Source organism: Argiope bruennichi, chromosome 6 (genome assembly GCF_947563725.1).
Source record: "Argiope bruennichi chromosome 6, qqArgBrue1.1, whole genome shotgun sequence".
NCBI lineage: Eukaryota > Metazoa > Arthropoda > Arachnida > Araneae > Araneidae > Argiope > Argiope bruennichi.
The window spans coordinates 106,089,053-106,115,987 of NC_079156.1; the positions used below are offsets into that span (position 1 = coordinate 106,089,053).

Consider the following 26,935-nt stretch of genomic DNA (forward strand, 5'->3'; position numbering starts at 1 on the left):
ACTGTGCTGCGCTCGAAATTTATTTCAAATCACATGAATGCTTTAAAGATAACGGCAATCTAACTCGTCGTGTGGCTCGGTGGCGCAACGGTAGCGCGTCTTACTCCAGATCAGAAGGTTGCGTGTTCAAATCACGTCCTGGTCAGTGCTTTTTGTTTTAATTTCTTCGCTGTATGAGAATTTGATCTTCATTAATCGAAATTTCTTTCCATGCATGTGATTGTTTTAAATAAAAAGGAAAATAAATATGTCGTCTGGCTCTGTCTCGCAAAGATATTCAAATCGCGTAAGGAATATAGTTTTTATCATGTTTCTTTGCTATAGGTGAATCTACTGTGCTGCGCTCGAAATTTATTTCAAATCTTGTGAATGCTTTAAAGATAACGGCAATCCAACTCTTCGTGTGGCTCGGTGGCGCAACGGTAGAGCGTCTGACTCCAGATCAGAAGGTTGCGTGTTCAAATCACGTCCGGGTCAGTGATTTGTCTTTTATTTCTTTGATGTGCGAGAATTTGATCTTCATTAATCGAAATTTCTTTCCATGCTTATGATTGTTTTAAATAAAAAGGAAAAGAAATATCCCGTCTTGCTCTGTCACGCAAAGATATTCAAATCGCGTAAGGAATATAGTTTTTATCATGTTTCTTTGCCATAGGAGAATCTACTGTGCTGCGTTCGAAATTTATTTCAAATCACATGAATGCTTTAAAGATAACGGCAATCCCACTCTTCGTGTGGCTCAGTGGCGCAACGGTAGCGCGTCTGACTCCAGATCAGAAGGTTGCGTGTTCAAATCACGTCCGGGTCAGTGCTTTGTGTTTTAATTTCTTTGCTGTGTGAGAATTTGATCTTCATTAATAGAAATTTCTTTCCATGCATGTGATTGTTTTAAATAAAAAGGAAAAGAAATATCCTGTCTGGCTCCTTCACGCAAAGATATTCAAATCGCTTAAGGAATATAGTTTTTATCATGTTTCTTCGCCATAGGAGAATCTACTGTGCTGCGATCGAAATTTATTACAAATCACATGAATGCTTTAAAGATAACGGCAATCTAACTCGTCGTGTGGCTCGGTGGCGCAACGGTAGCGCGACTAACTCCAGATCAGAAGGTTGCGTGTTCAAATCACGTCCTGGTCAGTGCTTTTTGTTTTAATTTCTTCGCTGTGTGAGAATTTGATCTTCATTAATCGAAATTTCTTTCCATGCATGTGATTGTTTTAAATAAAAAGGAAAATAAATATGTCGTCTGGCTCTGTCTCGCAAAGATATTCAAATCGCGTAAGGAATATAGGTTTTATCATGTTTCTTTGCCATAGGAGAATCTACTGTGCTGCGTTCGAAATTTATTTCAAATCACATGAATGCTTTAAAGATAACGGCAATCCCACTCTTCGTGTGGCTCGGTGGCGCAACGGTAGCGCGTCTGACTCCAGATCAGAAGGTTGCGTGTTCAAATCACGTCCGGGTCAGTGCTTTGTGTTTTAATTTCTTTGCTGTGTGAGAATTTGATCTTCATTAATCGAAATTTCTTTCCATGCATATGATTGTTTTAAATAAAAAGGAAAAGAAATATCCCGTCTGGCTCTGTCACGCAAAGATATTCAAATCGCGTAAGGAATATAGTTTTTATCATGTTTCTTTGCGATAGGTTAATCTACTGTGCATCGCTCGAAATTTATTTCAAATCACGTGAATGCTTTAAAGATAACGGCAATCCAACTCTTCGTGTGGCTCGGTGGCGCAAAGGTAGCGCGTCTGACTCCAGATCAGAAGGTTGTGTGTTCAAATCACGTCCGGGTCAGTGCTTTGTGTTTTAATTTCTTTGCTGTGTGAGAATTTGATCTTCATTAATAGAAATTTCTTTCCATGCATGTGATCGTTTTAAATAAAAAGGAAAAGAAATATCCTGTCTGGCTCTGTCACGCAAAGATATTCAAATCGCTTAAGGGATATAGTTTTTATCATGTTTCTTCGCCATAGGAGAATCTACTGTGCTGCGATCGAAATTTATTTCAAATCACATGAATGCTTTAAAGATAACGGCAATCCAACTCTTCGTGTGGCTCGGTGGCGCAACGGTAGCGCGTCTGACTCCAGATCAGAAGGTTGCGTGTTCAAATCACGTCCGGGTCAGTGCTTTTTGTTTTAATTTCTTCGCTGTGTGAGAATTTGATCTTCATTAATCGAAATTTCTTTCCATGCATGTGATTGTTTTAAATAAAAAGGAAAATAAATATGTCGTCTGGCTCTGTCTCGCAAAGATATTCAAATCGCGTAAGGAATATAGTTTTTATCATGTTTCTTTGCTATAGGTGAATCTACTGTGCTGCGCTCGAAATTTATTTCAAATCTTGTGAATGCTTTAAAGATAACGGCAATCCAACTCTTCGTGTGGCTCGGTGGCGCAACGGTAGCGCGTCTGACTCCAGATCAGAAGGTTGCGTGTTCAAATCACGTCCGGGTCAGTGATTTGTCTTTTATTTCTTTGATGTGCGAGAATTTGATCTTCATTAATCGAAATTTCTTTCCATGCATATGATTGTTTTAAATAAAAAGGAAAAGAAATATCCCGTCTTGCTCTGTCACGCAAAGATATTCAAATCGCGTAAGGAATATAGTTTTTATCATGTTTCTTTGCCATAGGAGAATCTACTGTGCTGCGTTCGAAATTTATTTCAAATCACATGAATGCTTTAAAGATAACGGCAATCCCACTCTTCCTGTGGCTCAGTGGCGCAACGGTATCGCGTCTGACTCCAGATCAGAAGGTTGCGTGTTCAAATCACGTCCGGGTCAGTGCTTTGTGTTTTAATTTCTTTGCTGTGTGAGAATTTGATCTACATTAATCTAAATTTCTTTCCATGCATGTGATTGTTTTAAATAAAAAGGAAAATAAATATGTCGTCTGGCTCTGTCTCGCAAAGATATTCAAATCGCGTAAGGAATATAGTTTTTATCATGTTTCTTTGCTATAGGTGAATCTACTGTGCTGCGCTCGAAATTTATTTCAAATCTTGTGAATGCTTTAAAGATAACGGCAATCCAACTCTTCGTGTGGCTCGGTGGCGCAACGGTAGCGCGTCTGACTCCAGATCAGAAGGTTGCGTGTTCAAATCACGTCCGGGTCAGTGATTTGTCTTTTATTTCTTTGATGTGCGAGAATTTGATCTTCATTAATCGAAATTTCTTTCCATGTATATGATTGTTTTAAATAAAAAGGAAAAGAAATATCCCGTCTTGCTCTGTCACGCAAAGATATTCAAATCGCGTAAGGAATATAGTTTTTATCATGTTTCTTTGCCATAGGAGAATCTACTGTGCTGCGTTCGAAATTTATTTCGAATCACATGAATGCTTTAAAGATAACGGCAATCCCACTCTTCGTGTGGCTCAGTGGCGCAACGGTATCGCGTCTGACTCCAGATCAGAAGGTTGCGTGTTCAAATCACGTCCGGGTCAGTGCTTTGTGTTTTAATTTCTTTGCTGTGTGAGAATTTGATCTACATTAATCGAAATTTCTTTCCATGCATGTGATTGTTTTAAATAAAAAGGAAAAGAAATATCCCGTCTGGCTCTGTCTCGCAAATATATTCAAATCGCGTAAGGAATATAGTTTTTATCTAATTCTTTGCCATAGGAGAATCTACTGTGCTGCGTTCGAAATTTATTTCAAATCACATGAATGCTTTAAAGATAACGGCAATCCCACTCTTCGTGTGGCTCAGTGGCGCAACGGTAGCGCGTCTGACTCCAGATCAGAAGGTTGCGTGTTCAAATCACGTCCGGGTCAGTGCTTTGTGTTTTAATTTCTTTGCTGTGTGAGAATTTGATCTTCATTAATAGAAATTTCTTTCCATGCATGTGATTGTTTTAAATAAAAAGGAAAAGAAATATCCTGTCTGGCTCCTTCACGCAAAGATATTCAAATCGCTTAAGGAATATAGTTTTTATCATGTTTCTTCGCCATAGGAGAATCTACTGTGCTGCGATCGAAATTTATTACAAATCACATGAATGCTTTAAAGATAACGGCAATCTAACTCGTCGTGTGGCTCGGTGGCGCAACGGTAGCGCGACTAACTCCAGATCAGAAGGTTGCGTGTTCAAATCACGTCCTGGTCAGTGCTTTTTGTTTTAATTTCTTCGCTGTGTGAGAATTTGATCTTCATTAATCGAAATTTCTTTCCATGCATGTGATTGTTTTAAATAAAAAGGAAAATAAATATGTCGTCTGGCTCTGTCTCGCAAAGATATTCAAATCGCGTAAGGAATATAGGTTTTATCATGTTTCTTTGCCATAGGAGAATCTACTGTGCTGCGTTCGAAATTTATTTCAAATCACATGAATGCTTTAAAGATAACGGCAATCCCACTCTTCGTGTGGCTCGGTGGCGCAACGGTAGCGCGTCTGACTCCAGATCAGAAGGTTGCGTGTTCAAATCACGTCCGGGTCAGTGCTTTGTGTTTTAATTTCTTTGCTGTGTGAGAATTTGATCTTCATTAATCGAAATTTCTTTCCATGCATATGATTGTTTTAAATAAAAAGGAAAAGAAATATCCCGTCTGGCTCTGTCACGCAAAGATATTCAAATCGCGTAAGGAATATAGTTTTTATCATGTTTCTTTGCGATAGGTTAATCTACTGTGCATCGCTCGAAATTTATTTCAAATCACGTGAATGCTTTAAAGATAACGGCAATCCAACTCTTCGTGTGGCTCGGTGGCGCAAAGGTAGCGCGTCTGACTCCAGATCAGAAGGTTGTGTGTTCAAATCACGTCCGGGTCAGTGCTTTGTGTTTTAATTTCTTTGCTGTGTGAGAATTTGATCTTCATTAATAGAAATTTCTTTCCATGCATGTGATCGTTTTAAATAAAAAGGAAAAGAAATATCCTGTCTGGCTCTGTCACGCAAAGATATTCAAATCGCTTAAGGAATATAGTTTTTATCATGTTTCTTCGCCATAGGAGAATCTACTGTGCTGCGATCGAAATTTATTTCAAATCACATGAATGCTTTAAAGATAACGGCAATCCAACTCTTCGTGTGGCTCGGTGGCGCAACGGTAGCGCGTCTGACTCCAGATCAGAAGGTTGCGTGTTCAAATCACGTCCGGGTCAGTGCTTTTTGTTTTAATTTCTTAGCTGTGTGAGAATTTGATCTTCATTAATCGAAATTTCTTTCCATGCATGTGATTGTTTTAAATAAAAAGGAAAATAAATATGTCGTCTGGCTCTGTCTCGCAAAGATATTCAAATCGCGTAAGGAATATAGTTTTTATCATGTTTCTTTGCTATAGGTGAATCTACTGTGCTGCGCTCGAAATTTATTTCAAATCTTGTGAATGCTTTAAAGATAACGGCAATCCAACTCTTCGTGTGGCTCGGTGGCGCAACGGTAGCGCGTCTGACTCCAGATCAGAAGGTTGCGTGTTCAAATCACGTCCGGGTCAGTGATTTGTCTTTTATTTCTTTGATGTGCGAGAATTTGATCTTCATTAATCGAAATTTCTTTCCATGCATATGATTGTTTTAAATAAAAAGGAAAAGAAATATCCCGTCTTGCTCTGTCACGCAAAGATATTCAAATCGCGTAAGGAATATAGTTTTTATCATGTTTCTTTGCCATAGGAGAATCTACTGTGCTGCGTTCGAAATTTATTTCAAATCACATGAATGCTTTAAAGATAACGGCAATCCCACTCTTCGTGTGGCTCAGTGGCGCAACGGTATCGCGTCTGACTCCAGATCAGAAGGTTGCGTGTTCAAATCACGTCCGGGTCAGTGCTTTGTGTTTTAATTTCTTTGCTGTGTGAGAATTTGATCTACATTAATCTAAATTTCTTTCCATGCATGTGATTGTTTTAAATAAAAAGGAAAAGAAATATCCCGTCTGGCTCTGTCTCGCAAATATATTCAAATCGCGTAAGGAATATAGTTTTTATCATGTTTCTTTGCCATAGGAGAATCTACTGTGCTGCGTTCGAAATTTATTTCAAATCACATGAATGCTTTAAAGATAACGGCAATCCCACTCTTCGTGTGGCTCAGTGGCGCAACGGTATCGCGTCTGACTCCAGATCAGAAGGTTTCGTGTTCAAATCACGTCCGGGTCAGTGCTTTGTGTTTTAATTTCTTTGCTGTGTGAGAATTTGATCTTCATTAATCGAAATTTCTTTCCATGCATATGATTGTTTTAAATAAAAAGGAAAAGAAATATCCCGTCTGGCTCTGTCACGCAAAGATATTCAAATCGCGTAAGGAATATAGTTTTTATCATGTTTCTTTGCCATAGGAGAATCTACTGTGCTGCGTTCGAAATTTATTTCAAATCACATGATGCTTTAAAGATAACGGCAATCCAACTCTTCGTGTGGCTCGGTGGCGCAACGGTAGCGCGTCTGACTCCAGATCAGAAGGTTGCGTGTTCAAATCACGTCCGGGTCAGTGCTTTGTGTTTTAATTTCTTTGCTGTGTGGGAAATTGATCTTCATTAATCGAAATTTCTTTCCATGCATGTGATTGTTTTAAATAAAAAGGAAAAGAAATATCCCGTCTGGATGTGTCACGCAAAGATATTCAAATCGCGTAAGGAATATAGTTTTTATCATGTTTCTTCGCCATAGGAGAATCGACTGTGCTGCGATCGAAATTTATTTCAAATCACATGAATGCTTTAAAGATAACGGCAATACAACTCTTCGTGTGGCTCGGTGGCGCAACGGTAGCGCGTCTGACTCCAGATCAGAAGGTTGCGTGTTCAAATCACGTCCGGGTCAGTGCTTTGTGTTTTAATTTCCTTGCTGAGTGAGAATTTGATCTTCATTAATCGAAATTTCTTTCCATGCATGTGATTGTTTTAAATAAAAAGAAAAAGAAATATCCCGTCTGGCTCTGCCACGCAAAGCTATTCAAATCGCGTAAGGAATATAGTTTTTATCATGTTTCTTTGCTATAGGAGAATCTACTGTGCTGCGCTCGAAATTTATTTCAAATCACATGAATGCTTTAAAGATAACGGCAATCTAACTCGTCGTGTGGCTCGGTGGCGCAACGGTAGCGCGTCTAACTCCAGATCAGAAGGTTGCGTGTTCAAATCACGTCCTGGTCAGTGCTTTTTGTTTTAATTTCTTCGCTGTGTGAGAATTTGATCTTCATTAATCGAAATTTCTTTCCATGCATGTGATTGTTTTAAATAAAAAGGAAAATAAATATGTCGTCTGGCTCTGTCTCGCAAAGATATTCAAATCGCGTAAGGAATATAGTTTTTATCATGTTTCTTTGCTATAGGTGAATCTACTGTGCTGCGCTCGAAATTTATTTCAAATCTTGTGAATGCTTTAAAGATAACGGCAATCCAACTCTTCGTGTGGCTCGGTGGCGCAACGGTAGCGCGTCTGACTCCAGATCAGAAGGTTGCGTGTTCAAATCACGTCCGGGTCAGTGATTTGTCTTTTATTTCTTTGATGTGCGAGAATTTGATCTTCATTAATCGAAATTTCTTTCCATGCATATGATTGTTTTAAATAAAAAGGAAAAGAAATATCCCGTCTTGCTCTGTCACGCAAAGATATTCAAATCGCGTAAGGAATATAGTTTTTATCATGTTTCTTTGCCATAGGAGAATCTACTGTGCTGCGTTCGAAATTTATTTCAAATCACATGAATGCTTTAAAGATAACGGCAATCCCACTCTTCGTGTGGCTCAGTGGCGCAACGGTATCGCGTCTGACTCCAGATCAGAAGGTTGCGTGTTCAAATCACGTCCGGGTCAGTGCTTTGTGTTTTAATTTCTTTGCTGTGTGAGAATTTGATCTACATTAATCGAAATTTCTTTCCATGCATGTGATTGTTTTGAATAAAAAGGAAAAGAAATATCCCGTCTGGCTCTGTCTCGCAAATATATTCAAATCGCGTAAGGAATATAGTTTTTATCATGTTTCTTTGCCATAGGAGAATCTACTGTGCTGCGTTCGAAATTTATTTCAAATCACATGAATGCTTTAAAGATAACGGCAATCCCACTCTTCGTGTGGCTCAGTGGCGCAACGGTATCGCGTCTGACTCCAGATCAGAAGGTTGCGTGTTCAAATCACGTCCGGGTCAGTGCTTTGTGTTTTAATTTCTTTGCTGTGTGAGAATTTGATCTTCATTAATCGAAATTTCTTTCCATGCATGTGATTGTTTTAAATAAAAAGGAAAAGAAATATCCCGTCTGGCTCTGTCACGCAAAGATATTCAAATCGCGTAAGGAATATAGTTTTTATCATGTTTCTTCGCCATAGGAGAATCGACTGTGCTGCGATCGAAATTTATTTCAAATCACATGAATGCTTTAAAGATAACGGCAATACAACTCTTCGTGTGGCTCGGTGGCGCAACGGTAGCGCGTCTGACTCCAGATCAGAAGGTTGCGTGTTCAAATCACGTCCGGATCAGTGCTTTGTGTTTTAATTTCCTTGCTGAGTGAGAATTTGATCTTCATTAATCGAAATTTCTTTCCATGCATGTGATTGTTTTAAATAAAAAGGAAAAGAAATATCCCGTCTGGCTCTGCCACGCAAAGCTATTCAAATCGCGTGAGGAATATAGTTTTTATCATGTTTCTTTGCTATAGGAGAATCTACTGTGCTGCGCTCGAAATTTATTTCAAATCACATGAATGCTTTAAAGATAACGGCAATCTAACTCGTCGTGTGGCTCGGTGGCGCAACGGTAGCGTGTCTAACTCCAGATCAGAAGGTTGCGTGTTCAAATCACGTCCTGGTCAGTGCTTTTTGTTTTAATTTCTTCGCTGTGTGAGAATTTGATCTTCATTAATCGAAATTTCTTTCCATGCATGTGGTTGTTTTAAATAAAAAGGAAAATAAATATGTCGTCTGGCTCTGTCTCGCAAAGATATTCAAATCGCGTAAGGAATATAGTTTTTATCATGTTTCTTTGCCATAGGAGAATCTACTGTGCTGCGTTCGAAATTTATTTCAAATCACATGAATGCTTTAAAGATAACGGCAATCCAACTCTTCGTGTGGCTCGGTGGCGCAACGGTAGAGCGTCTGACTCCAGATCAGAAGGTTGCGTGTTAAAATCGGGTCCGGGTCAGTGCTTTGTGTTTTAATTTCTTTGCTGTGTGAGAATTTGATCTTCATTAATCGAAATTTCTTTCCATGCATGTGATTGTTTTAAATAAAAAGGAAAAGAAATATCCCGTCTGGCTCTGTCACGCAAAGATATTCAAATCGCGTAAGGAATATAGTTTTTATCATGTTTCTTTGCTATAGGTGAATCTACTGTGCTGCGCTCGAAATTTATTTCAAATCTTGTGAATGCTTTAAAGATAACGGCAATCCAACTCTTCGTGTGGCTCGGTGGCGCAACGGTATCGCGTCTGACTCCAGATCAGAAGGTTGCGTGTTCAAATCACGTCCGGGTAGTGCTTTGTGTTTTAATTTCTTTGCTGTGTGAGAATTTGATCTACATTAATCGAAATTTCTTTCCATGCATGTGATTGTTTTAAATAAAAAGGAAAAGAAATATCCCGTCTGGCTCTGTCTCGCAAAGATATTCAAATCGCGTAAGGAATATAGTTTTTATCATGTTTCTTTGCCATAGGAGAATCTACTGTGCTGCGTTCGAAATTTATTTCAAATCACATGATGCTTTAAAGATAACGGCAATCCAACTCTTCGTGTGGCTCGGTGGCGCAACGGTAGCGCGTCTGACTCCAGATCAGAAGGTTGCGTGTTCAAATCACGTCCGGGTCAGTGCTTTGTGTTTTAATTTCTTTGCTGTGTGAGAATTTGATCTTCATTAATCGAAATTTCTTTCCATGCATGTGATTGTTTTAAATAAAAAGGAAAAGAAATATCCCGTCTGGCTCTGTCACGCAAAGATATTCAAATCGCGTAAGGAATATAGTTTTTATCATGTTTCTTTTAAATAGGAGAATCTACTGTGCTGCGTTCGAAATTTATTTCAAATCACATGAATGCTTTAAAGATAACGGCAATCCCACTCTTCATGTGGCTCAGTGGCGCAACGGTATCGCGTCTGACTCCAGATCAGAAGGTTGCGTGTTCAAATCACGTCCGGGTCAGTGCTTTGTGTTTTAATTTCTTTGCTGTGTGAGAATTTGATCTACATTAATCGAAATTTCTTTCCATGCATGTGATTGTTTTAAATAAAAAGGAAAAGAAATATCCCGTCTGGCTCTGTCTCGCAAAGATATTCAAATCGCGTAAGGAATATAGTTTTTATCATGTTTCTTTAACATAGGAGAATCTACTGTGCTGCGTTCGAAATTTATTTCAAATCACATGAATGCTTTAAAGATAACGGCAATCCCACTCTTCGTGTGGCTCAGTGGCGCAACGGTATCGCGTCTGACTCCAGATCAGAAGGTTGCGTGTTCAAATCACGTCCGGGTCAGTGCTTGGTGTTTTAATTTCTTTGCTGTGTGAGAATTTGATCTTCATTAATCGAAATTTCTTTCCATGCATGTGATTGTTTTAAATAAAAAGGAAAAGAATTATCCCGTCTGGCTCTGTCACGCAAAGATATTCAAATCGCGTAAGGAATATAGTTTTTATCATGTTTCTTTGCCATAGGAGAATCTACTGTGCTGCGTTCGAAATTTATTTCAAATCACATGATGCTTTAAAGATAACGGCAATCCAACTCTTCGTGTGGCTCGGTGGCGCAACGGTAGCGCGTCTGACTCCAGATCAGAAGGTTGCGTGTTCAAATCACGTCCGGGTCAGTGCTTTGTGTTTTAATTTCTTTGCTGTGTGAGAATTTGATCTTCATTAATCGAAATTTCTTTCCATGCATGTGATTGTTTTAAATAAAAAGGAAAAGAAATATCCCGTCTGGATGTGTCACGCAAAGATATTCAAATCGCGTAAGGAATATAGTTTTTATCATGTTTCTTTGCGATAGGTGAATCTACTGTGCATCGCTCGAAATTTATTTCAAATCACGTGAATGCTTTAAAGATAACGGCAATCCAACTCTTCGTGTGGCTCGGTGGCGCAACGGTAGCGCGTCTGACTCCAGATCAGAAGGTTGCGTGTTCAAATCACGTCCGGGTCAGTGCTTTGTGTTTTAATTTCTTTGCTGTGTGAGAATTTGATCTTCATTAATAGAAATTTCTTTCCATGCATGTGATTGTTTTAAATAAAAAGGAAAAGAAATATCCTGTCTGGCTCTGTCACGCAAAGATATTCAAATCGCTTAAGGAATATAGTTTTTATCATGTTTCTTCGCCATAGGAGAATCTACTGTGCTGCGATCGAAATTTATTTCAAATCACATGAATGCTTTAAAGATAACGGCAATCCAACTCTTCGTGTGGCTCGGTGGCGCAACGGTAGCGCGTCTGACTCCAGATCAGAAGGTTGCGTGTTCAAATCACGTCCGGGTCAGTGCTTTGTCTTTTATTTCTTTGATATGTGAGAATTTGATCTTCATTAATCGAAATTTCTTTCCATGCATATGATTGTTTTAAATAAAAAGGAAAAGAAATATCCCGTCTTGCTCTGTCACGCAAAGATATTCAAATCGCGTAAGGAATATAGTTTTTATCATGTTTCTTTGCCATAGGAGAATCTACTGTGCTGCGTTCGAAATTTATTTCAAATCACATGAATGCTTTAAAGATAACGGCAATCCCACTCTTCGTGTGGCTCGGTGGCGCAACGGTAGCGCGTCTGACTCCAGATCAGAAGGTTGCGTGTTCAAATCACGTCCGGGTCAGTGCTTTGTGTTTTAATTTCTTTGCTGTGTGAGAAATTGATCTTCATTAATAGAAATTTTTTCCATGCATGTGATTGTTTTAAATAAAAAGGAAAAGAAATATCCCGTCTGGCTCTGTCACGCAAAGATATTCAAATCGCCTAAGGAATATAGTTTTTATCGTGTTTCTTCGCCATAGGAGAATCTACTGTGCTGCGTTCGAAATTTATTTCAAATCAGATGAATGCTTTAAAGATAACGGCAATCCAACTCTTCGTGTGGCTCGGTGGCGCAACGGTAGCGCGTCTGACTCCAGATCAGAAGGTTGCGTGTTCAAATCACGTCCGGGTCAGTGCTTTGTGTTTTAATTTCTTTGCTGTGTGAGAATTTGATCTTCATTAATAGAAATTTCTTTCCATGCATGTGATTGTTTTAAATAAAAAGGAAAAGAAATATCCTGTCTGGCTCTGTCACGCAAAGATATTCAAATCGCTTAAAGAATATAGTTTTTATCAGGTTTCTTCGCCATAGGAGAATCTACTGTGCTGCGATCGAAATTTATTTCAAATCACATGAATGCTTTAAAGATAACGGCAATCCAACTCTTCGTGTGGCTCGGTGGCGCAACGGTAGCGCGTCTGACTCCAGATCAGAAGGTTGCGTGTTCAAATCACGTCCGGGTCAGTGCTTTGTGTTTTAATTTCTTTGCTGTGTGAGAATTTGATCTTCATTAATCGAAATTTCTTTCCATGCATGTGATTGTTTTAAATAAAAAGGAAAAGAAATATCCCGTCTGGCTCTGTCACGCAAAGATATTCAAATCGCGAAAGGAATATAGTTTTTATCATGTTTCTTTGCCATAGGAGAATCTACTGTGCTGCGTTCAAAATTTATTTCAAATCACATGAATGCTTTAAAGATAACGGCAATCCCACTCTTCGTGTGGCTCGGTGGCGCGTCTGACTCCAGATCAGAAGGTTGCGTGTTCAAATCACGTCCGGGTCAGTGCTTTGTGTTTTAATTTCTTTGCTGTGTGAGAATTTGATCTTCATTAATAGAAATTTCTTTCCATGCATGTGATTGTTTTAAATAAAAAGGAAAAGAAATATCCCGTCTGGCTCTGTCACGCAAACATATTCAAATCGCGTAAGGAATATAGTTTTTATCATGTTTCTTTGCCATAGGAGAATCGACTGTGCTGCGTTCAAAATTTATTTCAAATCACATGAATGCTTTAAAGATAACGGCAATCCAACTCTTCGTGTGGCTCGGTGGCGCAACGGTAGCGCGTCTGACTCCAGATCAGAAGGTTGCGTGTTCAAATCACGTCCGGGTCAGTGCTTTGTCTTTTATTTCTTTGATATGTGAGAATTTGATCTTCATTAATCGAAATTTCTTTCCATGCATATGATTGTTTTAAATAAAAAGGAAAAGAAATATCCCGTCTTGCTCTGTCACGCAAAGATATTCAAATCGCGTAAGGAATATAGTTTTTATCATGTTTCTTTGCCATAGGAGAATCTACTGTGCTGCGTTCGAAATTTATTTCAAATCACATGAATGCTTTAATGATAACGGCAATCCCACTCTTCGTGTGGCTCGGTGGCGCAACGGTAGCGCGTCTGACTCCAGATCAGAAGGTTGCGTGTTCAAATCACGTCCGGGTCAGTGCTTTGTGTTTTAATTTCTTTGCTGTGTGAGAAATTGATCTTCATTAATAGAAATTTTTTCCATGCATGTGATTGTTTTAAATAAAAAGGAAAAGAAATATCCCGTCTGGCTCTGTCACGCAAAGATATTCAAATCGCCTAAGGAAAATAGTTTTTATCATGTTTCTTCGCCATAGGAGAATCTACTGTGCTGCGTTCGAAATTTATTTCAAATCACATGAATGCTTTAAAGATAACGGCAATCCAACTCTTCATGTGGCTCGGTGGCGCAACGGTAGCGCGTCTGACTCCAGATCAGAAGGTTGCGTGTTCAAATCACGTCCGGGTCAGTGCTTTGTGTTTTAGTTTCTTTGCTGTGTGAGAATTTGATCTTCATTAATCGAAATTTCTTTCCATGCATGTGTTTGTTTTAAATAAAAAGAAAAAGAAATATCCCGTCTGGCTCTGTCACTCAAAGATATTCAAATCGCGTAAGGAATATAGTTTTTATCATGTTTCTTTGCTATAGGAGAATCTACTGTGCTGCGCTCGAAATTTATTTCAAATCACGTGAATGCTTTAAAGATAACGGCAATCCAACTCTTCGTGTGGCTCGGTGGCGCAACGGTAGCGCGTCTGACTCCAGATCAGAAGGTTGCGTGTTCAAATCACGTCCGGGTCAGTGCTTTGTGTTTTAATTTCTTTGCTGTGTGAGAATTTGATCTTCATTAATCGAAATTTCTTTCCATGCATGTGATTGTTTTAAATAAAAAGGAAAAGAAATATCCCGTCTGGATGTGTCACGCAAAGATATTCAAATCGCGTAAGGAATATAGATTTTATCATGTTTCTTTGCGATAGGTGAATCTACTGTGCATCGCTCGAAATTTATTTCAAATCACGTGAATGCTTTAAAGATAATGGCAATCCAACTCTTCGTGTGGCTCGGTGGCGCAACGGTAGCGCGTCTGACTCCAGATCAGAAGGTTGCGTGTTCAAATCACGTCCGGGTCAGTGCTTTGTGTTTTAATTTCTTTGCTGTGTGAGAATTTGATCTTCATTAATAGAAATTTCTTTCCATGCATGTGATTGTTTTAAATAAAAAGGAAAAGAAATATCCTGTCTGGCTCTGTCACGCAAAGATATTCAAATCGCTTAAGGAATATAGTTTTTATCATGTTTCTTCGCCATAGGAGAATCTACTGTGCTGCGATCGAAATTTATTTCAAATCACATGAATGCTTTAAAGATAACGGCAATCCAACTCTTCGTGTGGCTCGGTGGCGCAACGGTAGCGCGTCTGACTCCAGGTCAGAAGGTTGCGTGTTCAAATCACGTCCGGGTCAGTGCTTTGTGTTTTAATTTCTTTGCTGTGTGAGAATTTGATCTTCATTAATCGAAATTTCTTTCCATGCATGTGATTGTTTTAAATAAAAAGGAAAAGAAATATCCCGTCTGGCTCTGTCACGCAAAGATATTCAAATCGCTAAAGGAATATAGTTTTTATCATAATTCTTTGCCATAGGAGAATCTACTGTGCTGCGTTCGAAATTTATTTCAAATCACATGATGCTTTAAAGATAACGGCAATCCAACGCTTCGTGTGGCTCGGTGGCGCAACGGTAGCGCGTCTGACTCCAGATCAGAAGGTTGCGTGTTCAAATCACGTCCGGGTCAGTGCTTTGTGTTTTAATTTATTTGCTGTGTGAAAATTTGATCTACATTAATCGAAATTTCTTTCCATGCATGTGATTGTTTTAAATAAAAAGGAAAAGAAATATCCCGTCTGGCTCTGCCACGCAAAGATATTCAAATCGCGTATGGAATATAGTTTTTATCATGTTTCTTTGCCATAGGAGAATCTACTGTGCTGCGTTCAAAATTTATTTCAAATCACATGAATGCTTTAAAGATAACGGCAATCCAACTCTTCGCGTGGCTCGGTGGCGCAACGGTAGCGCGTCTGACTCCAGATCAGAAGGTTGCGTGTTCAAATCGCGTCCGGGTCCGTGCTTTGTGTTTTAATTTCTTTGCTGTGTGAGAATTTGATCTTCATTAATCGAAATTTCTTTCCATGCATGTGATTGTTTTAAATAGAAAGGAAAAGAAATATCCCGTCTGGCTCTGTCACGTAAAGATATTCAAATCGCGTAAGGTATATAGTTTTTATCATGTTTCTTTGCCATAGGAGAATCTACTGTGCTGCGTTCGAAATTTATTTCAAATCACATGAATGCTTTAAAGATAACGGCAATCCCACTCTTCGTGTGGCTCGGTGGCGCGTCTGACTCCAGATCAGAAGGTTGCGTGTTCAAATCACGTCCGGGTCAGTGCTTTGTGTTTTAATTTCTTTGCTGTGTGAGAATTTGATCTTCATTAATAGAAATTTCTTTCCATGCATGTGATTGTTTTAAATAAAAAGGAAAAGAAATATCCCGTCTGGCTCTGTCACGCAAACATATTCAAATCGCGTAAGGAATATAGTTTTTATCATGTTTCTTTGCCATAGGAGAATCGACTGTGCTGCGTTCAAAATTTATTTCAAATCACATGAATGCTTTAAAGATAACGGCAATCCAACTCTTCGTGTGGCTCGGTGGCGCAACGGTAGCGCGTCTGACTCCAGATCAGAAGGTTGCGTGTTCAAATCACGTCCGGGTCAGTGCTTTGTGTTTTAATTTCTTTGCTGTGTGAGAATTTGATCTTCATTAATAGAAATTTCTTTCCATGCATGTGATTGTTTTAAATAAAAAGGAAAAGAAATATCCTGTCTGGCTCTGTCACGCAAAGATATTCAAATCGCTTAAGGAATATAGTTTTTATCATGTTTCTTCGCCATAGGAGAATCTACTGTGCTGCGATCGAAATTTATTTCAAATCACATGAATGCTTTAAAGATAACGGCAATCCAACTCTTCGTCTGGCTCGGTGGCGCAACGGTAGCGCGTCTGACTCCAGATCAGAAGGTTGCGTGTTCAAATCACGTCCGGGTCAGTGCTTTGTGTTTTAATTTATTTGCTGTGTGAAAATTTGATCTACATTAATCGAAATTTCTTTCCATGCATGTGATTGTTTTAAATAAAAAGGAAAAGAAATATCCCGTCTGGCTCTGCCACGCAAAGATATTCAAATCGCGTAAGGAATATAGTTTTTATCATGTTTCTTTGCTATAGGAGAATCTACTGTGCTGCGCTCGAAATTTATTTCAAATCACATGAATGCTTTAAAGATAACGGCAATCTAACTCGTCGTGTGGCTCGGTGGCGCAACGGTAGCGCGTCTAACTCCAGATCAGAAGGTTGCGTGTTCAAATCAAGTCCTGGTCAGTGCTTTTTGTTTTAATTTCTTTGCTGTGTGAGAATTTGATCTTAATTAATCGAAATTTCTTTCCATGCATGTGATTGTTTTAAATAAAAAGGAAAATAAATATGTCGTCTGGCTCTGTCTCGCAAAGATATTCAAATCGCGTAAGGAATATAGTTTTTATCATGTTTCTTTGCCATAGGAGAATCTACTGTGCTGCGTTCGAAATTTATTTCAAATCACATGAATGCTTTAAAGATAACGGCAATCCCACTCTTCGTGTGGCTCGGTGCCGCAACGGTAGCGCGTCTGACTCCAGATCAGAAGGTTGCGTGTTCAAATCACGTCCGGGTCAGTGCTTTGTGTTTTAATTTCTTTGTTGTGTGAGAATTTGATCTTCATTAATCGAAATTTCTTTCCATGCATGTGATTGTTTTAAATAAAAAGGAAAAGAAATATCCCGTCTGGCTCTGTCACGCAAAGATATTCAAATCGCGTAAGGAATATAGTTTTTATCATGTTTCATTGCCATAGGAGAATCTACTGTGCTGCGTTCAAAATTTATTTCAAATCACATGAATGCTTTAAAGATAACGGCAATCCAACTCTTCGCGTGGCTCGGTGGCCCAACGGTAGCGCGTCTGACTCCAGATCAGAAGGTTGCGTGTTCAAATCGCGTCCGGGTCCGTGCTTTGTGTTTTAATTTCTTTGCTGTGTGAGAATTTGATCTTCATTAATCGAAATTTCTTTCCATGCATGTGATTGTTTTAAATAGAAAGGAAAAGAAATATCCCGTCTGGCTCTGTCACGCAAAGATATTCAAATCGCGTAAGGTATATAGTTTTTATCATGTTTCTTTGCCATAGGAGAATCTACTGTGCTGCGTTCGAAATTTATTTCAAATCACATGAATGCTTTAAAGATAACGGCAATCCCACTCTTCGTGTGGCTCGGTGGCGCGTCTGACTCCAGATCAGAAGGTTGCGTGTTCAAATCACGTCCGGGTCAGTGCTTTGTGTATTAATTTCTTTGCTGTGTGAGAATTTGATCTTCATTAATCGAAATTTCTTTCCATGCATGTGATTGTTTTAAATAAAAAGGAAAAGAAATATCCCGTCTGGATGTGTCACGCAAAGATATTCAAATCGCGTAAGGAATATAGTTTTTATCATGTTTCTTTGCGATAGGTGAATCTACTGTGCATCGCTCGAAATTTATTTCAAATCACGTGAATGCTTTAAAGATAACGGCAATCCAACTCTTCGTGTGGCTCGGTGGCGCAACGGTAGCGCGTCTGACTCCAGGTCAGAAGATTGCGTGTTCAAATCACGTCCGGGTCAGTGCTTTGTGTTTTAATTTCTTTGCTGTGTGAGAATTTGATCTTCATTAATCGAAATTTCTTTCCATGCATGTGATTGTTTTAAATAAAAAGGAAAAGAAATATCCCGTCTGGCTCTGTCACGCAAAGATATTCAAATCGCGAAAGGAATATAGTTTTTATCATGTTTCTTTGCCATAGGAGAATCTACTGTGCTGCGTTCGAAATTTATTTCAAATCACATGATGCTTTAAAGATAACGGCAATCCAACTCTTCGTCTGGCTCGGTGGCGCAACGGTAGCGCGTCTGACTCCAGATCAGAAGGTTGCGTGTTCAAATCACGTCCGGGTCAGTGCTTTGTGTTTTAATTTATTTGCTGTGTGAAAATTTGATCTACATTAATCGAAATTTCTTTCCATGCATGTGATTGTTTTAAATAAAAAGGAAAAGAAATATCCCGTCTGGCTCTGCCACGCAAAGATATTCAAATCGCGTAAGGAATATAGTTTTTATCATGTTTCTTTGCTATAGGAGAATCTACTGTGCTGCGCTCGAAATTTATTTCAAATCACATGAATGCTTTAAAGATAACGGCAATCTAACTCGTCGTGTGGCTCGGTGGCGCAACGGTAGCGCGTCTAACTCCAGATCAGAAGGTTGCGTGTTCAAATCAAGTCCTGGTCAGTGCTTTTTGTTTTAATTTCTTTGCTGTGTGAGAATTTGATCTTAATTAATCGAAATTTCTTTCCATGCATGTGATTGTTTTAAATAAAAAGGAAAATAAATATGTCGTCTGGCTCTGTCTCGCAAAGATATTCAAATCGCGTAAGGAATATAGTTTTTATCATGTTTCTTTGCCATAGGAGAATCTACTGTGCTGCGTTCGAAATTTATTTCAAATCACATGAATGCTTTAAAGATAACGGCAATCCCACTCTTCGTGTGGCTCGGTGGCGCAACGGTAGCGCGTCTGACTCCAGATCAGAAGGTTGCGTGTTCAAATCACGTCCGGGTCAGTGCTTTGTGTTTTAATTTCTTTGCTGTGTGAGAATTTGATCTTCATTAATCGAAATTTCTTTCCATGCATGTGATTGTTTTAAATAAAAAGGAAAAGAAATATCCCGTCTGGCTCTGTCACGCAAAGATATTCAAATCGCGTAAGGAATATAGTTTTTATCATGTTTCATTGCCATAGGAGAATCTACTCTGCTGCGTTCAAAATTTATTTCAAATCACATGAATGCTTTAAAGATAACGGCAATCCAACTCTTGGCGTGGCTCGGTGGCGCAACGGTAGCGCGTCTGACTCCAGATCAGAAGGTTGCGTGTTCAAATCGCGTCCGGGTCCGTGCTTTGTGTTTTAATTTCTTTGCTGTGTGAGAATTTGATCTTCATTAATCGAAATTTCTTTCCATGCATGTGATTGTTTTAAATAGAAAGGAAAAGAAATATCCCGTCTGGCTCTGTCACGCAAAGGTATTCAAATCGCGTAAGGTATATAGTTTTTATCATGTTTCTTTGCCATAGGAGAATCTACTGTGCTGCGTTCGAAATTTATTTCAAATCACATGAATGCTTTAAAGATAACGGCAATCCCACTCTTCGTGTGGCTCGGTGGCGCGTCTGACTCCAGATCAGAAGGTTGCGTGTTCAAATCACGTCCGGGTCAGTGCTTTGTGTTTTAATTTCTTTGCTGTGTGAGAATTTGATCTTCATTAATAGAAATTTCTTTCCATGCATGTGATTGTTTTAAATAAAAAGGAAAAGAAATATCCCGTCTGGCTCTGTCACGCAAACATATTCAAATCGCGTAAGGAATATAGTTTTTATCATGTTTCTTTGCCATAGGAGAATCGACTGTGCTGCGTTCAAAATTTATTTCAAATCACATGAATGCTTTAAAGATAACGGCAATCCAACTCTTCGTGTGGCTCGGTGGCGCAACGGTAGCGCGTCTGACTCCAGATCAGAAGGTTGCGTGTTCAAATCACGTCCGGGTCAGTGCTTTGTCTTTTATTTCTTTGATATGTGAGAATTTGATCTTCATTAATCGAAATTTCTTTCCATGCATATGATTGTTTTAAATAAAAAGGAAAAGAAATATCCCGTCTTGCTCTGTCACGCAAAGATATTCAAATCGCGTAAGGAATATAGTTTTTATCATGTTTCTTTGCCATAGGAGAATCTACTGTGCTGCGTTCGAAATTTATTTCAAATCACATGAATGCTTTAAAGATAACGGCAATCCAACTCTTCGCGTGGCTCGGTGGCGCAACGGTAGCGCGTCTGACTCCAGATCAGAAGGTTGCGTGTTCAAATCACGTCCGGGTCAGTGCTTTGTGTTTTAATTTCTTTGCTGTGTGAGAATTTGATCTTCATTAATCGAAATTTCTTTCCATGCATGTGATTGTTTTAAATAGAAAGGAAAAGAAATATCCCGTCTGGCTCTGTCACGCAAAGATATTCAAATCGCGTAAGGTATATAGTTTTTATCATGTTTCTTTGCCATAGGAGAATCTACTGTGCTGCGTTCGAAATTTATTTCAAATCACATGAATGCTTTAAAGATAACGGCAATCCCACTCTTCGTGTGGCTCGGTGGCGCGTCTGACTCCAGATCAGAAGGTTGCGTGTTCAAATCACGTCCGGGTCAGTGCTTTGTGTTTTAATTTCTTTGCTGTGTGAGAATTTGATCTTCATTAATAGAAATTTCTTTCCATGCATGTGATTGTTTTAAATAAAAAGGAAAAGAAATATCCCGTCTGGCTCTGTCACGCAAACATATTCAAATCGCGTAAGGAATATAGTTTTTATCATGTTTCTTTGCGATAGGTGAATCTACTGTGCATCGCTCGAAATTTATTTCAAATCACGTGAATGCTTTAAAGATAACGGCAATCCAACTCTTCGTGTGGCTCGGTGGCGCAACGGCAGCGCGTCTGACTCCAGATCAGAAGGTTGCGTGTTCAAATCACGTCCGGGTCAGTGCTTTGTGTTTTAATTTCTTTGCTGTGTGAGAATTTGATCTTCATTAATAGAAATTTCTTTCCATGCATGTGATTGTTTTAAATAAAAAGGAAAAGAAATATCCTGTCTGGCTCTGTCACGCAAAGATATTCAAATCGCTTAAGGAATATAGTTTTTATCATGTTTCTTTGCCATAGGAGAATCTACTGTGCTGCGTTCGAAATTTATTTCAAATCACATGAATGCTTTAAAGATAACGGCAATCCCACTCTTCGTGTGGCTCGGTGGCGCAACGGTAGCGCGTCTGACTCCAGATCAGAAGGTTGCGTGTTCAAATCACGTCCGGGTCAGTGCTTTGTGTTTTAATTTCTTTGCTGTGTGAGAATTTGATCTTCATTAATAGAAATTTTTTCCATGCATGTGATTGTTTTAAATAAAAAGGAAAAGAAATATCCCGTCTTGCTCTGTCACGCAAAGATATTCAAATCGCGTAAGGAATATAGTTTTTATTATGTTTCTTTGCCATAGGAGAATCTACTGTGCTGCGTTCGAAATTTATTTCAAATCACATGAATGCTTTAAAGATAACGGCAATCCCACTCTTCGTGTGGCTCGGTGGCGCGTCTGACTCCAGATCAGAAGGTTGCGTGTTCAAATCACGTCCGGGTCAGTGCTTTGTGTTTTAATTTCTTTGCTGTGTGAGAATTTGATCTTCATTAATAGAAATTTCTTTCCATGCATGTGATTGTTTTAAATAAAAAGGAAAAGAAATATCCCGTCTGGCTCTGTCACGCAAACATATTCAAATCGCGTAAGGAATATAGTTTTTATCATGTTTCTTTGCCATAGGAGAATCGACTGTGCTGCGTTCAAAATTTATTTCAAATCACATGAATGCTTTAAAGATAACGGCAATCCAACACTTCGTGTGGCTCGGTGGCGCAACGGTAGCGCGCCTGACTCCAGATCAGAAGGTTGCGTGTTCAAATCACGTCCGGGTCAGTGCTTTGTGTATTAATTTCTTTGCTGTGTGAGAATTTGATCTTCATTAATCGAAATTTCTTTCCATGCATGTGATTGTTTTAAATAAAAAGGAAAAGAAATATCCCGTCTGGATGTGTCACGCAAAGATATTCAAATCGCGTAAGGAATATAGTTTTTATCATGTTTCTTTGCGATAGGTGAATCTACTGTGCATCGCTCTAAATTTATTTCAAATCACGTGAATGCTTTAAAGATAACGGCAATCCAACTCTTCGTGTGGCTCGGTGGCGCAACGGCAGCGCGTCTGACTCCAGATCAGAAGGTTGCGTGTTCAAATCACGTCCGGGTCAGTGCTTTGTGTTTTAATTTCTTTGCTGTGTGAGAATTTGATCTTCATTAATAGAAATTTCTTTCCATGCATGTGATTGTTTTAAATAAAAAGGAAAAGAAATATCCTGTCTGGCTCTGTCACGCAAAGATATTCAAATCGCTTAAGGAATATAGTTTTTATCATGTTTCTTCGCCATAGGAGAATCTACTGTGCTGCGATCGAAATTTATTTCAAATCACATGAATGCTTTAAAGATAACGGCAATCCAACTCTTCGTGTGGCTCGGTGGCGCGTCTGACTCCAGGTCAGAAGGTTGCGTGTTCAAATCACGTCCGGGTCAGTGCTTTGTGTTTTAATTTCTTTGCTGTGTGAGAATTTGATCTTCATTAATCGAAATTTCTTTCCATGCATGTGATTGTTTTAAATAAAAAGGAAAAGAAATATCCCGTCTGGCTCTGTCACGCAAAGATATTCAAATCGCGAAAGGAATATAGTTTTTATCATGTTTCTTTGCCATAGGAGAATCTACTGTGCTGCGTTCGAAATTTATTTCAAATCACATGATGCTTTAAAGATAACGGCAATCCAACTCTTCGTCTGGCTCGGTGGCGCAACGGTAGCGCGTCTGACTCCAGATCAGAAGGTTGCGTGTTCAAATCACGTCCGGGTCAGTGCTTTGTGTTTTAATTTATTTGCTGTGTGAAAATTTGATCTACATTAATCGAAATTTCTTTCCATGCATGTGATTGTTTTAAATAAAAAGGAAAAGAAATATCCCGTCTGGCTCTGCCACGCAAAGATATTCAAATCGCGTAAGGAATATAGTTTTTATCATGTTTCTTTGCTATAGGAGAATCTACTGTGCTGCGCTCGAAATTTATTTCAAATCACATGAATGCTTTAAAGATAACGGCAATCTAACTCGTCGTGTGGCTCGGTGGCGCAACGGTAGCGCGTCTAACTCCAGATCAGAAGGTTGCGTGTTCAAATCAAGTCCTGGTCAGTGCTTTTTGTTTTAATTTCTTTGCTGTGTGAGAATTTGATCTTAATTAATCGAAATTTCTTTCCATGCATGTGATTGTTTTAAATAAAAAGGAAAATAAATATGTCGTCTGGCTCTGTCTCGCAAAGATATTCAAATCGCGTAAGGAATATAGTTTTTATCATGTTTCTTTGCCATAGGAGAATCTACTGTGCTGCGTTCGAAATTTATTTCAAATCACATGAATGCTTTAAAGATAACGGCAATCCCACTCTTCGTGTGGCTCGGTGGCGCAATGGTAGCGCGTCTGACTCCAGATCAGAAGGTTGCGTGTTCAAATCACGTCCGGGTCAGTGCTTTGTGTTTTAATTTCTTTGCTGTGTGAGAATTTGATCTTCATTAATCGAAATTTCTTTCCATGCATGTGATTGTTTTAAATAAAAAGGAAAAGAAATATCCCGTCTGGCTCTGTCACGCAAAGATATTCAAATCGCGTAAGGAATATAGTTTTTATCATGTTTCATTGCCATAGGAGAATCTACTGTGCTGCGTTCAAAATTTATTTCAAATCACATGAATGCTTTAAAGATAACGGCAATCCAACTCTTCGCGTGGCTCGGTGGCGCAACGGTAGCGCGTCTGACTCCAGATCAGAAGGTTGCGTGTTCAAATCGCGTCCGGGTCCGTGCTTTGTGTTTTAATTTCTTTGCTGTGTGAGAATTTGATCTTCATTAATCGAAATTTCTTTCCATGCATGTGATTGTTTTAAATAGAAAGGAAAAGAAATATCCCGTCTGGCTCTGTCACGCAAAGATATTCAAATCGCGTAAGGTATATAGTTTTTATCATGTTTCTTTGCCATAGGAGAATCTACTGTGCTGCGTTCGAAATTTATTTCAAATCACATGAATGCTTTAAAGATAACGGCAATCCCACTCTTCGTGTGGCTCGGTGGCGCGTCTGTCTCCAGATCAGAAGGTTGCGTGTTCAAATCACGTCCGGGTCATTGCTTTGTGTTTTAATTTCTTTGCTGTGTGAGAATTTGATCTTCATTAATAGAAATTTCTTTCCATGCATGTGATTGTTTTAAATAAAAAGGAAAAGAAATATCCCGTCTGGCTCTGTCACGCAAACATATTCAAATCGCGTAAGGAATATAGTTTTTATCATGTTTCTTTGCCATAGGAGAATCGACTGTGCTGCGTTCAAAATTTAATTCAAATCACATGAATGCTTTAAAGATAACGGCAATCCAACTCTTCGTGTGGCTCGGTGGCGCAACGGTAGCGCGTCTGACTCCAGATCAGAAGGTTGCGTGTTCAAATCACGTCCGGGTCAGTGCTTTGTCTTTTATTTCTTTGATATGTGAGAATTTGATCTTCATTAATCGAAATTTCTTTCCATGCATATGATTGTTTTAAATAAAAAGGAAAAGAAATATCCCGTCTTGCTCTGTCACGCAAAGATATTCAAATCGCGTAAGGAATATAGTTTTTATCATGTTTCTTTGCCATAGGAGAATCTACTGTGCTGCGTTCGAAATTTATTTCAAATCACATGAATGCTTTAAAGATAACGGCAATCCCACTCTTCGTGTGGCTCGGTGGCGCAACGGTAGCGCGTTTGACTCCAGATCAGAAGGTTGCGTGTTCAAATCACGTCCGGGTCAGTGCTTTGTGTTTTAATTTCTTTGCTGTGTGGGAATTTGATCTTCATTAATCGAAATTTCTTTCCATGCATGTGATTGTTTTAAATAAAAAGGAAAAGAAATATCCCGTCTGGCTCTGTCACTCAAAGATATTCAAATAGCGTAAGGAATATAGTTTTTATCATGTTTCTTTGCTATAGGAGAATCTACTGTGCTGCGCTCGAAATTTATTTCAAATCACGTGAATGCTTTAAAGATAACGGCAATCAACCTCTTCGTGTGGCTCGGTGGCGCAACGGTAGCGCGTCTGACTCCAGATCAGAAGGTTGCGTGTTCAAATCACGTCCGGGTCAGTGCTTTGTGTTTTAATTTCTTTGCTGTGTGAGAATTTGATCTTCATTAATCGAAATTTCTTTCCATGCATGTGATTGTTTTAAATAAAAAGGAAAATAAATATGTCGTCGGGCTCTGTCTCGCAAAGATATTCAAATCGCGTAAGGAATGTAGTTTTTATCATGTTTCTTTGCCATAGGAGAATCTACTGTGCTGCGTTCGAAATTTATTTCAAATCACATGAATGCTTTAAAGATAACGGCAATCCCACTCTTCGTGTGGCTCGGTGGCGCAACGGTAGCGCGTCTGACTCCAGGTCAGAAGGTTGCGTGTTCAAATCACGTCCGGGTCAGTGCTTTGTGTTTTAATTTCTTTGCTGTGTGAGAATTTGATCTTCATTAATCGAAATTTCTTTCCATGCATGTGATTGTTTTAAATAAAAAGGAAAAGAAATATCCCGTCTGGCTCTGTCACGCAAAGATATTCAAATCGCGAAAGGAATATAGTTTTTATCATGTTTCTTTGCCATAGGAGAATCTACTGTGCTGCGCTCGAAATTTATTTCAAATCACGTGAATGCTTTAAAGATAACGGCAATCAACCTCTTCGTGTGGCTCGGTGGCGCAACGGTAGCGCGTCTGACTCCAGATCAGAAGGTTGCGTGTTCAAATCACGTCCGGGTCATTGCTTTGTGTTTTAATTTCTTTGCTGTGTGAGAATTTGATCTTCATTAATAGAAATTTCTTTCCATGCATGTGATTGTTTTAAATAAAAAGGAAAAGAAATATCCCGTCTGGCTCTGTCACGCAAACATATTCAAATCGCGTAAGGAATATAGTTTTTATCATGTTTCTTTGCCATAGGAGAATCGACTGTGCTGCGTTCAAAATTTAATTCAAATCACATGAATGCTTTAAAGATAACGGCAATCCAACTCTTCGTGTGGCTCGGTGGCGCAACGGTAGCGCGTCTGACTCCAGATCAGAAGGTTGCGTGTTCAAATCACGTCCGGGTCAGTGCTTTGTCTTTTATTTCTTTGATATGTGAGAATTTGATCTTCATTAATCGAAATTTCTTTCCATGCATATGATTGTTTTAAATAAAAAGGAAAAGAAATATCCCGTCTTGCTCTGTCACGCAAAGATATTCAAATCGCGTAAGGAATATAGTTTTTATCATGTTTCTTTGCCATAGGAGAATCTACTGTGCTGCGTTCGAAATTTATTTCAAATCACATGAATGCTTTAAAGATAACGGCAATCCCACTCTTCGTGTGGCTCGGTGGCGCAACGGTAGCGCGTTTGACTCCAGATCAGAAGGTTGCGTGTTCAAATCACGTCCGGGTCAGTGCTTTGTGTTTTAATTTCTTTGCTGTGTGGGAATTTGATCTTCATTAATCGAAATTTCTTTCCATGCATGTGATTGTTTTAAATAAAAAGGAAAAGAAATATCCCGTCTGGCTCTGTCACTCAAAGATATTCAAATAGCGTAAGGAATATAGTTTTTATCATGTTTCTTTGCTATAGGAGAATCTACTGTGCTGCGCTCGAAATTTATTTCAAATCACGTGAATGCTTTAAAGATAACGGCAATCAACCTCTTCGTGTGGCTCGGTGGCGCAACGGTAGCGCGTCTGACTCCAGATCAGAAGGTTGCGTGTTCAAATCACGTCCGGGTCAGTGCTTT

The 26,935-nt window shown here is 39.1% G+C and overlaps 65 non-coding genes across 65 annotated transcripts; all 65 read left to right on the forward strand.

The window, feature by feature from the left end:
- The first annotated feature begins 405 nt into the window (after positions 1-405).
- Positions 406-477, forward strand: Trnaw-cca (transfer RNA tryptophan (anticodon CCA)). Its single transcript has one exon. It is a non-coding gene; the product is annotated as a tRNA-Trp (tRNA).
- Positions 478-736: 259 nt separating this feature from the next.
- On the forward strand, positions 737-808 carry Trnaw-cca (transfer RNA tryptophan (anticodon CCA)). Its single transcript has one exon. It is a non-coding gene; the product is annotated as a tRNA-Trp (tRNA).
- Positions 809-1,400: 592 nt separating this feature from the next.
- Positions 1,401-1,472, forward strand: Trnaw-cca (transfer RNA tryptophan (anticodon CCA)). Its single transcript has one exon. It is a non-coding gene; the product is annotated as a tRNA-Trp (tRNA).
- A 260-nt stretch (positions 1,473-1,732) lies between these two features.
- Positions 1,733-1,804, forward strand: Trnaw-cca (transfer RNA tryptophan (anticodon CCA)). The gene has a single exon. It is a non-coding gene; the product is annotated as a tRNA-Trp (tRNA).
- Positions 1,805-2,064: 260 nt separating this feature from the next.
- Trnaw-cca (transfer RNA tryptophan (anticodon CCA)) lies at positions 2,065-2,136 on the forward strand. The gene has a single exon. It is a non-coding gene; the product is annotated as a tRNA-Trp (tRNA).
- A 260-nt stretch (positions 2,137-2,396) lies between these two features.
- Positions 2,397-2,468, forward strand: Trnaw-cca (transfer RNA tryptophan (anticodon CCA)). Its single transcript has one exon. It is a non-coding gene; the product is annotated as a tRNA-Trp (tRNA).
- A 259-nt stretch (positions 2,469-2,727) lies between these two features.
- On the forward strand, positions 2,728-2,799 carry Trnaw-cca (transfer RNA tryptophan (anticodon CCA)). The gene has a single exon. It is a non-coding gene; the product is annotated as a tRNA-Trp (tRNA).
- Positions 2,800-3,059: 260 nt separating this feature from the next.
- Trnaw-cca (transfer RNA tryptophan (anticodon CCA)) lies at positions 3,060-3,131 on the forward strand. The gene has a single exon. It is a non-coding gene; the product is annotated as a tRNA-Trp (tRNA).
- A 259-nt stretch (positions 3,132-3,390) lies between these two features.
- On the forward strand, positions 3,391-3,462 carry Trnaw-cca (transfer RNA tryptophan (anticodon CCA)). Its single transcript has one exon. It is a non-coding gene; the product is annotated as a tRNA-Trp (tRNA).
- A 259-nt stretch (positions 3,463-3,721) lies between these two features.
- Trnaw-cca (transfer RNA tryptophan (anticodon CCA)) lies at positions 3,722-3,793 on the forward strand. Its single transcript has one exon. It is a non-coding gene; the product is annotated as a tRNA-Trp (tRNA).
- A 592-nt stretch (positions 3,794-4,385) lies between these two features.
- Trnaw-cca (transfer RNA tryptophan (anticodon CCA)) lies at positions 4,386-4,457 on the forward strand. The gene has a single exon. It is a non-coding gene; the product is annotated as a tRNA-Trp (tRNA).
- A 260-nt stretch (positions 4,458-4,717) lies between these two features.
- Trnaw-cca (transfer RNA tryptophan (anticodon CCA)) lies at positions 4,718-4,789 on the forward strand. The gene has a single exon. It is a non-coding gene; the product is annotated as a tRNA-Trp (tRNA).
- A 260-nt stretch (positions 4,790-5,049) lies between these two features.
- Positions 5,050-5,121, forward strand: Trnaw-cca (transfer RNA tryptophan (anticodon CCA)). Its single transcript has one exon. It is a non-coding gene; the product is annotated as a tRNA-Trp (tRNA).
- A 260-nt stretch (positions 5,122-5,381) lies between these two features.
- Positions 5,382-5,453, forward strand: Trnaw-cca (transfer RNA tryptophan (anticodon CCA)). Its single transcript has one exon. It is a non-coding gene; the product is annotated as a tRNA-Trp (tRNA).
- Positions 5,454-5,712: 259 nt separating this feature from the next.
- Trnaw-cca (transfer RNA tryptophan (anticodon CCA)) lies at positions 5,713-5,784 on the forward strand. Its single transcript has one exon. It is a non-coding gene; the product is annotated as a tRNA-Trp (tRNA).
- A 591-nt stretch (positions 5,785-6,375) lies between these two features.
- Positions 6,376-6,447, forward strand: Trnaw-cca (transfer RNA tryptophan (anticodon CCA)). Its single transcript has one exon. It is a non-coding gene; the product is annotated as a tRNA-Trp (tRNA).
- A 260-nt stretch (positions 6,448-6,707) lies between these two features.
- On the forward strand, positions 6,708-6,779 carry Trnaw-cca (transfer RNA tryptophan (anticodon CCA)). The gene has a single exon. It is a non-coding gene; the product is annotated as a tRNA-Trp (tRNA).
- A 260-nt stretch (positions 6,780-7,039) lies between these two features.
- On the forward strand, positions 7,040-7,111 carry Trnaw-cca (transfer RNA tryptophan (anticodon CCA)). The gene has a single exon. It is a non-coding gene; the product is annotated as a tRNA-Trp (tRNA).
- A 260-nt stretch (positions 7,112-7,371) lies between these two features.
- Positions 7,372-7,443, forward strand: Trnaw-cca (transfer RNA tryptophan (anticodon CCA)). The gene has a single exon. It is a non-coding gene; the product is annotated as a tRNA-Trp (tRNA).
- A 259-nt stretch (positions 7,444-7,702) lies between these two features.
- Trnaw-cca (transfer RNA tryptophan (anticodon CCA)) lies at positions 7,703-7,774 on the forward strand. The gene has a single exon. It is a non-coding gene; the product is annotated as a tRNA-Trp (tRNA).
- A 260-nt stretch (positions 7,775-8,034) lies between these two features.
- Positions 8,035-8,106, forward strand: Trnaw-cca (transfer RNA tryptophan (anticodon CCA)). Its single transcript has one exon. It is a non-coding gene; the product is annotated as a tRNA-Trp (tRNA).
- Positions 8,107-8,366: 260 nt separating this feature from the next.
- On the forward strand, positions 8,367-8,438 carry Trnaw-cca (transfer RNA tryptophan (anticodon CCA)). The gene has a single exon. It is a non-coding gene; the product is annotated as a tRNA-Trp (tRNA).
- Positions 8,439-8,698: 260 nt separating this feature from the next.
- Trnaw-cca (transfer RNA tryptophan (anticodon CCA)) lies at positions 8,699-8,770 on the forward strand. Its single transcript has one exon. It is a non-coding gene; the product is annotated as a tRNA-Trp (tRNA).
- Positions 8,771-9,362: 592 nt separating this feature from the next.
- Trnaw-cca (transfer RNA tryptophan (anticodon CCA)) lies at positions 9,363-9,434 on the forward strand. Its single transcript has one exon. It is a non-coding gene; the product is annotated as a tRNA-Trp (tRNA).
- Positions 9,435-9,692: 258 nt separating this feature from the next.
- Positions 9,693-9,764, forward strand: Trnaw-cca (transfer RNA tryptophan (anticodon CCA)). Its single transcript has one exon. It is a non-coding gene; the product is annotated as a tRNA-Trp (tRNA).
- A 260-nt stretch (positions 9,765-10,024) lies between these two features.
- Positions 10,025-10,096, forward strand: Trnaw-cca (transfer RNA tryptophan (anticodon CCA)). Its single transcript has one exon. It is a non-coding gene; the product is annotated as a tRNA-Trp (tRNA).
- A 260-nt stretch (positions 10,097-10,356) lies between these two features.
- On the forward strand, positions 10,357-10,428 carry Trnaw-cca (transfer RNA tryptophan (anticodon CCA)). The gene has a single exon. It is a non-coding gene; the product is annotated as a tRNA-Trp (tRNA).
- Positions 10,429-10,687: 259 nt separating this feature from the next.
- Trnaw-cca (transfer RNA tryptophan (anticodon CCA)) lies at positions 10,688-10,759 on the forward strand. Its single transcript has one exon. It is a non-coding gene; the product is annotated as a tRNA-Trp (tRNA).
- A 260-nt stretch (positions 10,760-11,019) lies between these two features.
- Positions 11,020-11,091, forward strand: Trnaw-cca (transfer RNA tryptophan (anticodon CCA)). Its single transcript has one exon. It is a non-coding gene; the product is annotated as a tRNA-Trp (tRNA).
- Positions 11,092-11,351: 260 nt separating this feature from the next.
- On the forward strand, positions 11,352-11,423 carry Trnaw-cca (transfer RNA tryptophan (anticodon CCA)). Its single transcript has one exon. It is a non-coding gene; the product is annotated as a tRNA-Trp (tRNA).
- A 259-nt stretch (positions 11,424-11,682) lies between these two features.
- Positions 11,683-11,754, forward strand: Trnaw-cca (transfer RNA tryptophan (anticodon CCA)). The gene has a single exon. It is a non-coding gene; the product is annotated as a tRNA-Trp (tRNA).
- A 259-nt stretch (positions 11,755-12,013) lies between these two features.
- Positions 12,014-12,085, forward strand: Trnaw-cca (transfer RNA tryptophan (anticodon CCA)). Its single transcript has one exon. It is a non-coding gene; the product is annotated as a tRNA-Trp (tRNA).
- A 260-nt stretch (positions 12,086-12,345) lies between these two features.
- Positions 12,346-12,417, forward strand: Trnaw-cca (transfer RNA tryptophan (anticodon CCA)). Its single transcript has one exon. It is a non-coding gene; the product is annotated as a tRNA-Trp (tRNA).
- A 581-nt stretch (positions 12,418-12,998) lies between these two features.
- Positions 12,999-13,070, forward strand: Trnaw-cca (transfer RNA tryptophan (anticodon CCA)). The gene has a single exon. It is a non-coding gene; the product is annotated as a tRNA-Trp (tRNA).
- A 259-nt stretch (positions 13,071-13,329) lies between these two features.
- Positions 13,330-13,401, forward strand: Trnaw-cca (transfer RNA tryptophan (anticodon CCA)). Its single transcript has one exon. It is a non-coding gene; the product is annotated as a tRNA-Trp (tRNA).
- Positions 13,402-13,660: 259 nt separating this feature from the next.
- Positions 13,661-13,732, forward strand: Trnaw-cca (transfer RNA tryptophan (anticodon CCA)). The gene has a single exon. It is a non-coding gene; the product is annotated as a tRNA-Trp (tRNA).
- A 260-nt stretch (positions 13,733-13,992) lies between these two features.
- Trnaw-cca (transfer RNA tryptophan (anticodon CCA)) lies at positions 13,993-14,064 on the forward strand. The gene has a single exon. It is a non-coding gene; the product is annotated as a tRNA-Trp (tRNA).
- Positions 14,065-14,324: 260 nt separating this feature from the next.
- On the forward strand, positions 14,325-14,396 carry Trnaw-cca (transfer RNA tryptophan (anticodon CCA)). Its single transcript has one exon. It is a non-coding gene; the product is annotated as a tRNA-Trp (tRNA).
- Positions 14,397-14,656: 260 nt separating this feature from the next.
- Positions 14,657-14,728, forward strand: Trnaw-cca (transfer RNA tryptophan (anticodon CCA)). Its single transcript has one exon. It is a non-coding gene; the product is annotated as a tRNA-Trp (tRNA).
- A 259-nt stretch (positions 14,729-14,987) lies between these two features.
- Trnaw-cca (transfer RNA tryptophan (anticodon CCA)) lies at positions 14,988-15,059 on the forward strand. The gene has a single exon. It is a non-coding gene; the product is annotated as a tRNA-Trp (tRNA).
- A 260-nt stretch (positions 15,060-15,319) lies between these two features.
- On the forward strand, positions 15,320-15,391 carry Trnaw-cca (transfer RNA tryptophan (anticodon CCA)). Its single transcript has one exon. It is a non-coding gene; the product is annotated as a tRNA-Trp (tRNA).
- A 581-nt stretch (positions 15,392-15,972) lies between these two features.
- Positions 15,973-16,044, forward strand: Trnaw-cca (transfer RNA tryptophan (anticodon CCA)). Its single transcript has one exon. It is a non-coding gene; the product is annotated as a tRNA-Trp (tRNA).
- Positions 16,045-16,304: 260 nt separating this feature from the next.
- Positions 16,305-16,376, forward strand: Trnaw-cca (transfer RNA tryptophan (anticodon CCA)). The gene has a single exon. It is a non-coding gene; the product is annotated as a tRNA-Trp (tRNA).
- Positions 16,377-16,968: 592 nt separating this feature from the next.
- Positions 16,969-17,040, forward strand: Trnaw-cca (transfer RNA tryptophan (anticodon CCA)). Its single transcript has one exon. It is a non-coding gene; the product is annotated as a tRNA-Trp (tRNA).
- A 913-nt stretch (positions 17,041-17,953) lies between these two features.
- Trnaw-cca (transfer RNA tryptophan (anticodon CCA)) lies at positions 17,954-18,025 on the forward strand. The gene has a single exon. It is a non-coding gene; the product is annotated as a tRNA-Trp (tRNA).
- A 259-nt stretch (positions 18,026-18,284) lies between these two features.
- Trnaw-cca (transfer RNA tryptophan (anticodon CCA)) lies at positions 18,285-18,356 on the forward strand. Its single transcript has one exon. It is a non-coding gene; the product is annotated as a tRNA-Trp (tRNA).
- Positions 18,357-18,948: 592 nt separating this feature from the next.
- On the forward strand, positions 18,949-19,020 carry Trnaw-cca (transfer RNA tryptophan (anticodon CCA)). Its single transcript has one exon. It is a non-coding gene; the product is annotated as a tRNA-Trp (tRNA).
- Positions 19,021-19,280: 260 nt separating this feature from the next.
- Trnaw-cca (transfer RNA tryptophan (anticodon CCA)) lies at positions 19,281-19,352 on the forward strand. The gene has a single exon. It is a non-coding gene; the product is annotated as a tRNA-Trp (tRNA).
- Positions 19,353-19,933: 581 nt separating this feature from the next.
- On the forward strand, positions 19,934-20,005 carry Trnaw-cca (transfer RNA tryptophan (anticodon CCA)). Its single transcript has one exon. It is a non-coding gene; the product is annotated as a tRNA-Trp (tRNA).
- Positions 20,006-20,264: 259 nt separating this feature from the next.
- On the forward strand, positions 20,265-20,336 carry Trnaw-cca (transfer RNA tryptophan (anticodon CCA)). The gene has a single exon. It is a non-coding gene; the product is annotated as a tRNA-Trp (tRNA).
- Positions 20,337-20,917: 581 nt separating this feature from the next.
- On the forward strand, positions 20,918-20,989 carry Trnaw-cca (transfer RNA tryptophan (anticodon CCA)). Its single transcript has one exon. It is a non-coding gene; the product is annotated as a tRNA-Trp (tRNA).
- Positions 20,990-21,249: 260 nt separating this feature from the next.
- Trnaw-cca (transfer RNA tryptophan (anticodon CCA)) lies at positions 21,250-21,321 on the forward strand. Its single transcript has one exon. It is a non-coding gene; the product is annotated as a tRNA-Trp (tRNA).
- A 580-nt stretch (positions 21,322-21,901) lies between these two features.
- Positions 21,902-21,973, forward strand: Trnaw-cca (transfer RNA tryptophan (anticodon CCA)). Its single transcript has one exon. It is a non-coding gene; the product is annotated as a tRNA-Trp (tRNA).
- A 260-nt stretch (positions 21,974-22,233) lies between these two features.
- Positions 22,234-22,305, forward strand: Trnaw-cca (transfer RNA tryptophan (anticodon CCA)). Its single transcript has one exon. It is a non-coding gene; the product is annotated as a tRNA-Trp (tRNA).
- A 580-nt stretch (positions 22,306-22,885) lies between these two features.
- Positions 22,886-22,957, forward strand: Trnaw-cca (transfer RNA tryptophan (anticodon CCA)). The gene has a single exon. It is a non-coding gene; the product is annotated as a tRNA-Trp (tRNA).
- A 592-nt stretch (positions 22,958-23,549) lies between these two features.
- Trnaw-cca (transfer RNA tryptophan (anticodon CCA)) lies at positions 23,550-23,621 on the forward strand. The gene has a single exon. It is a non-coding gene; the product is annotated as a tRNA-Trp (tRNA).
- A 260-nt stretch (positions 23,622-23,881) lies between these two features.
- Trnaw-cca (transfer RNA tryptophan (anticodon CCA)) lies at positions 23,882-23,953 on the forward strand. Its single transcript has one exon. It is a non-coding gene; the product is annotated as a tRNA-Trp (tRNA).
- A 581-nt stretch (positions 23,954-24,534) lies between these two features.
- Positions 24,535-24,606, forward strand: Trnaw-cca (transfer RNA tryptophan (anticodon CCA)). The gene has a single exon. It is a non-coding gene; the product is annotated as a tRNA-Trp (tRNA).
- A 259-nt stretch (positions 24,607-24,865) lies between these two features.
- On the forward strand, positions 24,866-24,937 carry Trnaw-cca (transfer RNA tryptophan (anticodon CCA)). Its single transcript has one exon. It is a non-coding gene; the product is annotated as a tRNA-Trp (tRNA).
- Positions 24,938-25,197: 260 nt separating this feature from the next.
- Positions 25,198-25,269, forward strand: Trnaw-cca (transfer RNA tryptophan (anticodon CCA)). Its single transcript has one exon. It is a non-coding gene; the product is annotated as a tRNA-Trp (tRNA).
- Positions 25,270-25,529: 260 nt separating this feature from the next.
- Trnaw-cca (transfer RNA tryptophan (anticodon CCA)) lies at positions 25,530-25,601 on the forward strand. Its single transcript has one exon. It is a non-coding gene; the product is annotated as a tRNA-Trp (tRNA).
- A 260-nt stretch (positions 25,602-25,861) lies between these two features.
- Trnaw-cca (transfer RNA tryptophan (anticodon CCA)) lies at positions 25,862-25,933 on the forward strand. Its single transcript has one exon. It is a non-coding gene; the product is annotated as a tRNA-Trp (tRNA).
- A 260-nt stretch (positions 25,934-26,193) lies between these two features.
- Trnaw-cca (transfer RNA tryptophan (anticodon CCA)) lies at positions 26,194-26,265 on the forward strand. Its single transcript has one exon. It is a non-coding gene; the product is annotated as a tRNA-Trp (tRNA).
- Positions 26,266-26,524: 259 nt separating this feature from the next.
- Positions 26,525-26,596, forward strand: Trnaw-cca (transfer RNA tryptophan (anticodon CCA)). Its single transcript has one exon. It is a non-coding gene; the product is annotated as a tRNA-Trp (tRNA).
- Positions 26,597-26,856: 260 nt separating this feature from the next.
- Trnaw-cca (transfer RNA tryptophan (anticodon CCA)) lies at positions 26,857-26,928 on the forward strand. The gene has a single exon. It is a non-coding gene; the product is annotated as a tRNA-Trp (tRNA).
- Positions 26,929-26,935: the final 7 nt, after the last annotated feature.